General features: G+C 44.8%; 1 protein-coding gene across 1 annotated transcript in view; it reads left to right on the top strand.

Annotated features, from left to right (window-relative positions):
• The first annotated feature begins 2,128 nt into the window (after positions 1-2,128).
• LOC134587098 (interferon-induced, double-stranded RNA-activated protein kinase-like) overlaps positions 2,129-11,125 on the top strand; it is a 159,703-nt gene continuing 150,706 nt past the window's right edge. Inside the window, exon 1 of the mRNA XM_063443220.1 lies at positions 2,129-2,202. The gene's annotated coding sequence lies outside the window, so the exon portion shown is untranslated. The remainder of the gene's footprint in view (positions 2,203-11,125) is intronic.

The following is an 11,125-nucleotide window of genomic DNA, read 5'->3' as shown; positions in this document are numbered from 1 at the left end:
TATTTAGATATTTTTTGTTTGTTTCTTCATTAGGGATTTAATAAAATTATAGTTCTTTTTTGTCTTTGCTCTTCAATAAATAAGGCACCTTCTTGCCTATTACTGGCAGAGCGGCCTTTCTGAGGGTATTAGAACTGCTATTGGGTTCACTTTTTTAGTTAACCCATTCCAGTCTTTCTTTCTATGTCAATTTTGGGTTATACCCTGAGTATACGCTACAACCACTTCAACTCTGGTGAAAGTTCTTTTCTCTCACCATTGTTGTATTTTTCTATGCTATCAATTCAGCTACTCTAGCACTGAATTAGAAATTCACTTTGCATTCTCACTTTGGTGAATAACCCTGTTGGGTTTACCAGCAAGGTTATTTACGAAAGTGAGTGCAGCAATGTCTTTATTACACAATAATAAGTGATATACTTTGGAAATTCCCTTAGCTACAGGCTCTCCTTGAGAGCAGATTTCCTCGATTGGTGTCAAAAGTCCTATGCAGCAAGTGCCTCAAGAATATGGTGTAAAAATTTTAACGCTGGTGATATCAAAATTCAATAGAGAGGGAAGTCTATTGGATGCCAGATCTAACAGAGGTTGGATATTACCATGTAAACTAAGATTTTGCACAAATAAGGTCGCTCCCTTCCTAGGAAGCTATATGTGTGTTGTTCCATTCCCACCAGAATTGCGGGATTATCGGTGATTGGAGACATTGGTCTAAAGAGCATGGAGAGGAAGAATTACTACGAGATGAAAACCATATTGTCAGGGTGGTCCCTATAAAGGGGTGCATTCTCACTGGTTCTCAACTGTCTAGCAAAATTGCATCTGGCAGTATGTTTTCTGCAACGCTAGCATCATGCAATGACCAAAGCTTAGGAGAAGCAATTTAATGTCACATAGCTACACAATCGAGGTGTGCAGCCTGATAAAAGCCATCAAAGAAATGTGCCTTAGACAACACCAGTTCTGCAAACCTTAGCCAGGGCCTATCACCCTTCCATACAAACCATATAAGGGCAGAGTTCAGGGAGAGGAAGTAGGCCCTGGTTAATTGTATCAGTATAGTCTGAAAAATATATAATAACCTTGGCAACAAGTTAATTTTAATTGATTTAATACAGATGAACCAAGATATGTGTATAATGTACCATGTATGCGTGTCACTTTGAAATTTAGTTGGTCCAGTATGGGCAGTTGAAGAAATAATTTAGGTCTCTTGGAACCTAAACCCCTAGGTATGTCAAAAGATTATTCTCACCATTTAAAAGGGTAGTGGTGTTGCAATGGGGCCCTGCATGTTTTAGGCAAAAGCACCTCAAGAATCTCAGATGTATCCATATTATACTTGAAGTTGCTAATTAAACTATACTACCAAGATTCCAGGTGAATGCTAAGGAGCGATGTGCAGAGCTGATCAATAAAAAACAGTAGGTTGCCGGCCTTGTTTTCTGTCTGAGCAAAACTAAAGCCCTGAATGAAAGGGTTGGCCCTAATCACAGCCAAGAAATGGCTCTAGGGTCAGCACAAATAGTATTGGAGACACCAGACATCCATTCTATGTAAAAAAAAAAAAAAGTAATACTCCCACACACAATCACACTCAGCCAACCACATTCACAATCACACTCAGCCAGTCACCAATCACACTCAGGGGTGAGGGTCCTTCATTGAACCTTGCGCTGGGTCCCTCTAGTTTCTAATTACACCCCTAGCCCAAAATGCTGAATTTAATTTGCATTTCAGACAATTTATATTTTAGTGAATAACCCTGTGATTGCTAAAATTGTAGTTGGTACTACAATCTAATCTTGCTAGGATTAAACACCTCAGTGTAAGGCTAGAGGCACCTTGCATTTCTTTAGCCAGTCAGCGCACACCCTAACTTCTGGAGGGTTCTCCTAACAATAACGTCACAACAACAGAGAAACGAAACAGAAACTCACTCTAGTTGCCTGTCCAGTTAATAATGCTCAGCCTCCATTGTGGCCCCACCCACACTGCCATCATTAACCCCTCTGGTGCTAGGCGCACAGTGCTTGGTTTAATAATTGTACAGATTTAGTAGTCAGCTCCAGCAGGGAATGGGTAAATAATTTTCTTGGTGGGAGTGGTTTGTTAACAGGAGGCTGGAGCTAACTGGTGAGTGTAAAGGATTTTCCTAGCTCTGTCCCGATCAGTCTGAGAAGGGAGTGAAAGACAGTGTAGGTGAGTTTATTAAGCTGTAGTTGTTCTGGTGACTATAGTGTCCCTTTAAGTTGCGTTGATTATATGGTGGAATTTGATAAATTTGAGCTCAACGGGCAGAGTACTGACATTAAAAGTAGAGCAAAATCCAAAAAGAATATCAATGGAATCAGAGTGAGCATTGTGTTAGTGATTATGTATACACATCTGTATCACTTTTAAGATGACATTTTGATATCGCACTCAAGTGTTTTTATTTTACACTCTGCAGAAATTGGAACCGCATGGTATTATGTAGAGTACACACTCCATTTCTTGTCTGTCCTTGCCAGGTATTCCATGTGTGCACACTCCTGAGATCATGTATGGAAACACGTATACTTCCATGCCTCCCATGCAGTTGTTATCACATTACACATGTCCTACATTATACACTCTCTGTGTCAGGCATAACACCTGCTCATGATACACAATCACTATACAATGTATGTATCTGCCAGGAATGCAGGCTTTCTGTTCGTCCACCCATTGTAAAACGCTGCGGAATTTGACGGCGCTCTATAAATAATAAATAATAATAATGTGTGTGAAATCAGATAGTGTCATACTTTTCACCATTTCAAATAGATAAAAACTGACTCTTTTCATTTTAGTGAAGTGGTGGTATGGCCAGGGGTGAGAAAATGATAAATCATTTGAGATAATTTACTAATAACAATTTATTCAACTAAAAGTAATCTAGAACAAGAACAATGTATCTTATGTACACACAGAACAGGATTAACCCCCTAGGGACACAGCTGCAGAAGTCTGTCTTGCACTTAAGGACACAAACAATTTCAGTATTTTTGTTGTTTGTGTTCAACTGCAATTGTCATTTTTGTTATTTATTGCAACATATATTGTATACTGTTTTTTATGGGAAAAAAGAACTTTAATTTGATGTGAAATATGCATATATCGATTCTTATCAATATGTAAAAACAAATGTAAATAAAAGGGGGCACATGTTTTTTCCAGTTTTGGTAATAATAATGTATGCCTAGTAAGTGCAGCTTAAAGGACCACTATAGGCACCCAGACCACTTCAGCTTAATGAAGTGGTCTGGGGGCCAGGTCCCTCTAGTTTTAACCCTGCAGCTGAAAACATAGCAGTTTCAGAGAAACGTGCATTTCGACGAGTTTCGGCTCTTCCAAGGGAAGTAAACGCGCTTCGGGACAGTTATTAGCAGTAGGTGGAGGGGTTTGACAGGTGATTATGCTGCAGCCGCAATAACATTACTTTCTCCCCGGTTACTCTGCAAGTTCGGCTACTACCTTTAGAACGTATGGGAAGGAGCTTTTGCTGCCATGGTGGCACAGGATGATGGGAGTTGGGGGATATAATATTGTGAAGTTGACAGAATCTCCTTTAGTCTCTCTACACTTGTAACCCTGTGCTATAGGTGTTATCACCCGACAAGGGGAACACCGGTTAGCAATTATTTTCTCTTTTTTTGTTCCCCTCAGCTTTTTAGCGTTATTTTCTTTTTTCACTTATAGTCCCCCATAAGGGGACTCTTATCATTTCCCATTTAGGCTATCTTGTACGTTTTTCTTTTCCTTAAAATTATCCTTTAATTTTGAGGTTGTTTTGCCGCAGGATGTCTTCTTGAGCCGCAAAGCAGCGGTTATACGACAGGGTCTGCTGCCTCAATTCCTGTACCTCTCACTGGAGTGTGGCTATTTGCTGCGTGCTGCATTGAGAGGTGCTTTCTAGTGCTCCTATGTGGCCTGTTAGGCCCCGCAGATCACTACGGATCGCTGTAACATCTGCTAAAATATTCTTCTGCAGTTCCACAAGGAGGGCCTTCAGGACCGCGGTGTTCACCGGGGAGGCATCCGGGCCCGATGGGGCCTTTGGCGCTGGAGCCATAGTAGGTAAGAAATCCTCTTTTGCGTCCTCTGATAACTCCTCAGAGAAGTCGGAGCAGCCGCATGATAGTGTCGCCATCTTGGGCCCGGGAGCGCCATGCGCTTGCTTTCACATGTCTCCCATTGTCAGCCTGTAGGGAGGTTTGTCTGACTTCGATTTTTTTTCCATTTTCATCAGGGCTACCAGGGGGGTCCCCCAGTCCAGATAATGAGCTGAATTATTTGTAAAAACTGCTATGCTCTTCGTGAAAAAGCCAGGGCTGCAGGCTAGTGTGACCGCTCGTTACAGAGGTCAAACTCTGCCCCCCCAATCTGTTGTTACTTTTAGTACAAGTTTTCCTTTTATGTGTCCTTAATGGTTGGACTCACATGATGGAAAATCATAACATTAGGGGCGACCCGAGGCAGCCAACTAGTGCTCCAGAAGGTAGGGGGCCCCAGAAGCCTAAATTTACTTTGGCCCATTAACAGCCCCTATGTGAAGAATGAATGGTAGCTTGCCTAGGGCCCTGTGCGATTGTAATCCTTCTCTGTGTACACAGACTGATTTCTAAACACATTTATTACTGTCTAAAGACACGTTATTTTGAGTATTATTGCTGTAGAGCTCAGACACCTCAACCGCTGTATGGAGCTCTTCGAAAAGAGGGATTTGGGTACAAAATCATCTTGACTGGTTGCATGTAGGAAAAGCTCCTGAGAGCAATAGCCTTATTTTGCAGCATATTTTTCATTCTCATGCATGGAAACTATGAGGCTAAGGGAGCAACTGACTGATGATGCTGTTGCTGTGCCTGGGAATGGGGACTATGGTGCTCTTGAGGGAGATCTGAGACTTCTGGACTTACATCCTAGTTGAGTAGGGAGTGGGGTAAACAGCCTCTGCTATTCCCCTGCCGACCAGCTGTACACCAGCTATTCAACTTACCTTATAGTTGGTCTTGTATCCTCACCCCCTTGGAACAATGGGGGTTATCCCAGTCCTCACTGTAGATACTGTTCTCTTCAGAGTATTACTCAGCTCACAAGACACTTCTAGCATTGAAGATGGCTGCCGCTCAGAGATTTGTACCTTCATATACCCATGCAACGATGACATCTATTGAAGAAAAGCTTGCACAGGCCCTGCATCGCTTGTGGGCAACATTTTGGGCTTCAATACGCCAACAAGTGCAAGGATCTGCAGCAACCCTGGCTTCACGCTTACGCCAACCTCATCGACTGAAGCCTGCCATGAGTGGTACTCCAGTCACATTGCAGAGACACTAGTGGAGGTGGAAATCAAAAAGTCTTACTCCTGTTCTATCGCTACTTACATGGCTCACGATCCGAATGGGGTTTAATCCTCTATACAGCTCACACCCTCTGACAGACATGAGTGGGATAGACTCCCGAGACCCTGCACAAGTCGCTGGATCCAGCTGGTACTGTGAGCATTGTGTATTTAATCATAGAGTCTGGGAACTTTTGGACTGATACCATACCACAGTCATTTATCACGCTTGGATGGCATAGGCTGAGCCCCTACCCTGGTAATGGATGATAAACCTACATCATGCATTTCTAACTATCTCAATTTATACTCTTATCACCTGCTAAGCTCCCAGTGGTTCTCTTAATCTTCTTTTACAGTATGCTCATTTTATTATTTTTCTTTATTTATTATTTAAAAGTCTCATTAGCACAGATGAATAGCACTGTACCTCTACGTACATTCCACTAAACACCCTGATGCAACTAGCCTAATAACGTTTAGTTAGTGAGTGTACCTAGCCTACCATTTAAATTTTTTTTATGTCACGCTAAACTCCTAGCATGATGATAACCACTGTAATTGCAGTAATCTTATATATTTATATAATTCAACTGATGTGATTATTTAGCTGTAAGTCCTACTATGCATACCTTGAGTCACTCATGACTAAAGCCGGCCTTAGGCCATTAGGTCTCACTGGGCGATAAATCTTCACAGAGCTCCACTGTAATAAATTTCATAATAATGTTTTGACGGAACTCCAGTACTCTGAGTACCTTTGCCAAGTCTGCTTCCTTGTAGCTATCAGGGACCCTGGAGCACTTAAGATCCAGTCGCCGAGACTTGACTGGGATCACTGAGGGTCTTTTCCACCCTGGACCTGGCTACTGTGATTATAGCCATGGACACACATCAGCAGGTTATATCCCTTTCCCCAAACATCAGATGACACTTGGTGAAGGTTAAAACAGCAACTAACTTTAATAGACATAGCACACACATGTATGCCCCTCCCCCCCAAACAGCCTAATTTACATACAATAGGGTGCATAGAGCACTATAGTACAAGGAAGGGTGGGGCCAGACAAAAGCAAGTGCTGATGGAAGATTGAGGAGGGACAGGGCAGCTAGTTTACAGGGCCCTGCTGGGGAAACAATAGGACAGGAAAAAGGGGGAGGTCTGTCTTTGATGGTCACACACGTAATGTGTGTGTTGTCTGTGTGTGTGTGTTAGGCGGGATAGCTGTGTGTGATATTTGTAACGGGTGTTTTACCTGTGTGTGATATATGTGTGTATTGGCAGTGTGTATTGGCTGTGTGTGGTGGGTACTTAAAGCGGCACTGTCATGCCGAACTTAACCTTCCATAATCGCTTCCTCTTCTCTTCCACTCTCAGGATCTGTTCTTCATTTCTTCCTGTCTGATCTAGTTTTCTTTAAAACATAAGACAAAGTAGGGACTATTTTGTCTTATGTATATTTCCTACGCTTCACCAGCTATGACCAGCGGAGGAGCAAAAGGTGCTTCATTTCCTGTGGTCAGAGCAATTTCCCCACAATTCTCACCTTTCCTCCGTGATCTTGCAATGCCTCCTTTCACTATTCCTGAACGTCCTGTCATTTAGACAGAACGCCGGCGAAACCGCCGAATTTCTTGCAGCTGCTTAGTAGATCATTCCCTAATTCCCACAGTATTAGGGAGCTAGCTACCCAAAGGCTGAAAGACCATAATTCGTCTTTCAGCCAACTTTACAACTTTACTAATGAGAGTGCTCTAACAGGTAAATGAAGAGACTGACAGGTAAGTCTCTACATTTACCTGTCACAGCACTCTGATTGATTTGCTTGGAATCCAACCAATCAGAATGCTCAGAGTAATTTTACACAGAGTGGGAAAGTTCTTTGTAATTTTTCCACGCTGTGTAAAATGATTAAGAGCACTCTGTGTAAAATTAATTTTATTGTCTCCCTCCTCACTATTTTTAGGGTGAGGGGGGCAGTTAGGGCTTTATTTAATTTTATTTGGGTGGAGGGGTTACTAGGGTGGGGGCTTTACACTTAGCCCCCACCTGTCATCCATGGGTGGGGGCCAGGGGGAGGACAATAGGTTCCCCCCCTGTTTTCATTTATGGCCCCCACCCATCGCTCATGGGTGGGGGCCAGGAGCGAGGACAATAGGTCACCCCCCCCTTATTGCAATTTAGGGCCCTCACCCGCCACTCATGGGTGGGGGCCGGGGGGGGGCAGGGACCCATTTTAATTTAGGGTCCCCACCTGCCGCTCATGGGTGGGGCTGGGGGGAAGGACAATAGGTCCCCCTACCTTATTGTAATTTAGAGACCCCACTCACCGCTTTTGGGTGGGGGAGGGAGGAGGACAATAGCTCCCCCGTATTTTCATTTAGGGCCCCCATCAGCCGCTCATGGGTGGGGGCCAGGAGGGAGGATAATAGGTCCCCCACATGGGTGGGGGTCGGGGCACTGGCGGATCGGGGGGGGCAATAGGGCAATTGCCCCCCCTGAGATTCTCCCCTGCCGGCTAATGCAGGGCTTGCATTGTCCAAGTGCCAGCCCTGCAATGTGCCTGCGGACCGGAGAGGAGATCACAGATCTCCCTCACCGGTCCACAGGCACTGTGCTGGCAGCCGGCAGGGGAGGGAGAGAGGACCCGGGAGCTCAGCCTGCAGCTCCTTCGGGTCCTCCTCTCGCAAGCATGGAGCGTTGCCATGGTTACCACGGCAACGCTCCAAATCTCACGAGAGTGAACTCTAGCCCTGGAGCGCGGGCTAGAGTTCACTCTCACCACTGGACCACCAGGGATTCCCACTGGACCACCAGGGATCGAAATATATCCCCCCTCCTCCCAGTAAAGGTAAGAAGGGAGGGGGACATACATTTATTTAATTTTATACATTCTTTACTTATTTATTTGTTATCAAAAAGTCCCCCTACCTTCCTCACCACGCATTCACACATTGCCCCCATAAACTGCCCACACACACACACTGCCCCATACACACATACACTGCTCCCCCATACACACATACACTGCCCCTATACACACACTGCCCCACACACACATACACTGCCCCCCATACACACACTGCCCCCCACACACACTGCCCCCACACACATACACTGCCCCCTACACACACTGCCCCCATACACATACACTGCCCCCACACACACATACACTGCCCCCACACACACACACTGCGTCCCCACACGCACTGCCCCCACACACATACATTGCCCCCCATACACACACTCCCCCATACACATACACTGCCCCCATACACACACTGCCCCCACACACACATACACTGCCCCCCATACACATACACTGCCCCCATACACATACACTGCCCCCACACACATACACTGCCCCCCCATACACATACACTGCCCCCACACACACATACACTGCCCCCCCATACACATACACTGCCCCCACACACACATACACTGCCCCCCCATACACACACTGCCCCCACACACATACATAGCCCCCCACACACATACACTGCCCCATACACACACTGCCCCCACACACACATACACTGCCCCCCATACACACACTGCCCCCACACACACATACACTGCCCCCCCCACACGCACACTGCACCCCTCGCACACACACACACTGCACTGCTCCTATGCCCTACTACAGCCCCATATCCCAGCAGATACCAGGTAAGTTGTCAAACTGTTCTTAAACGGTTTGACTACTTACTCTGGGAGGGGGTCCCGGCACCATAATCACTACACAGAGCTGTAGTGGTTATTGTGCATGGATTATTTCTTTAAATAATATAAAAGTGCCCCTAAAAAAAAACGGATGCGGCCATGACAGTGCCGCTTAAATTTAGGTAAAAGTTCCACAGTTATACATATACACTGTCAATTACAGCCACATGCACACAGTCCCAGGCACATAGTCACTCATTTACAGGTATATAGTCAAACACACAGTTATAGTCAGTCACACACATGCAGCCACTCACACACAGTTGCAGGCAGACAATGACAAACACACACACGAACAGGCAGACAGTCACATATATACAGACAGTCACACACATACACTTACAGGTAGACAGGGCCGCCATCAGGGGGTGACAACCGTGACGGTTGTCACGGGCCCGGCGGTCCTGGGGGGCCCGGACTGCTTTGGCAGTCCAGGGCCCCACAATTACACTCTGCACATATATATAGCGATCATCGCTATATATATGTGCAGCCGCGGGCCCCCCGGCTCCCTGTATTTGCAGAGGGGGCCCAGCGGACTGCAGGAGCACTTTCCAGCATTTCCCTGCGTCTAACTCCCGCGAGATGTGCTGTCGGTAGAGCGTTGCCATGGGTTACCATGGCAACGCTCCGCGCGACGCGCAAATCACATCTCGCGGGAGTTAGACGCAGGGAAATGCTGGAAAGTGCTCCTGCAGTCCGCTGGGCCCCCTCTGCAAATACAGGGAGCCGGGGGGCCCAGAATGCCACCGGACCGGACCACCAGGGATCAAAGGATCTTCCCCCCTCCCTGAACAAGGTAAGAAACAGGGAGGGGGGAATACCTTTCATTACATTACATACATACACTAATAAACACACTAACACACACACACACTGCATTAATTACACTAACACACACACACACTGCATTCATTACACTAACACACACACTGCATTCATTACACTAACACACACACTGCATTCATTACACTAACACACACACTGCATTAATTACACAAACACACACACTGCATTCATTACACTAACACACACACTGCATTCATTACACTAACACACACACTGCATTCATTACACTAACACACACACTGCATTCATTACACTAACACACACACTGCATTAATTACACAAACACACACACTGCATTCATTACACTAACACACACACTATTCATTACACTAACACACACTGCATTAATTACACTAACACACACACTGTATTCATTACACTAACACACACTGCATTAATTACACTAACACACACACTGTATTCATTACACTAACACACACTGCATTAATTACACTAACACACACACTGCATTAATTACACTAACACACACACACACTGCATTCATTACACAAACACACACACTGCATTAATTACACTAACACACACACTGTATTCATTACACTAACACACACTGCATTAATTACACTAACACACACACTGCATTAATTACACTAACACACACACTGTATTCATTACACTAACACACACTGCATTAATTACACTAACACACACACTGCATTAATTACACTAACACACACACTGCATTTATTACACAAACACACACACTGCATTAATTACACTAACACACACACTGTATTCATTACACTAACACACACTGCATTAATTACACTAACACACACACTGCATTAATTACACTAACACACACACTGCATTCATTACACTAACACACACACACTGCATTAATTACACTAACACACACTGCATTCATTACACTAACACACACACACACTGCATTCATTACACTAACACACACACTGCATTCATTACACTAACACACACACTGCATTCATTACACTAACACACACTGCATTAATTACACTAACACACACACTGCATTCATTACACTAACACACACACACTGCATCCACAACACTAACACACACACTGCATTCATTACACTAACACACACACTGCATGCATTACACTAACACACACACTGCATTTATTACACTAACACACACACACTGCATTTATTACACTAACACACACACTGCATTTAT

This window comes from Pelobates fuscus, chromosome 2 (assembly GCF_036172605.1).
Source record: "Pelobates fuscus isolate aPelFus1 chromosome 2, aPelFus1.pri, whole genome shotgun sequence".
Lineage (NCBI taxonomy): Eukaryota > Metazoa > Chordata > Amphibia > Anura > Pelobatidae > Pelobates > Pelobates fuscus.
This window is presented reverse-complemented; position numbering and strand designations above follow the sequence as displayed.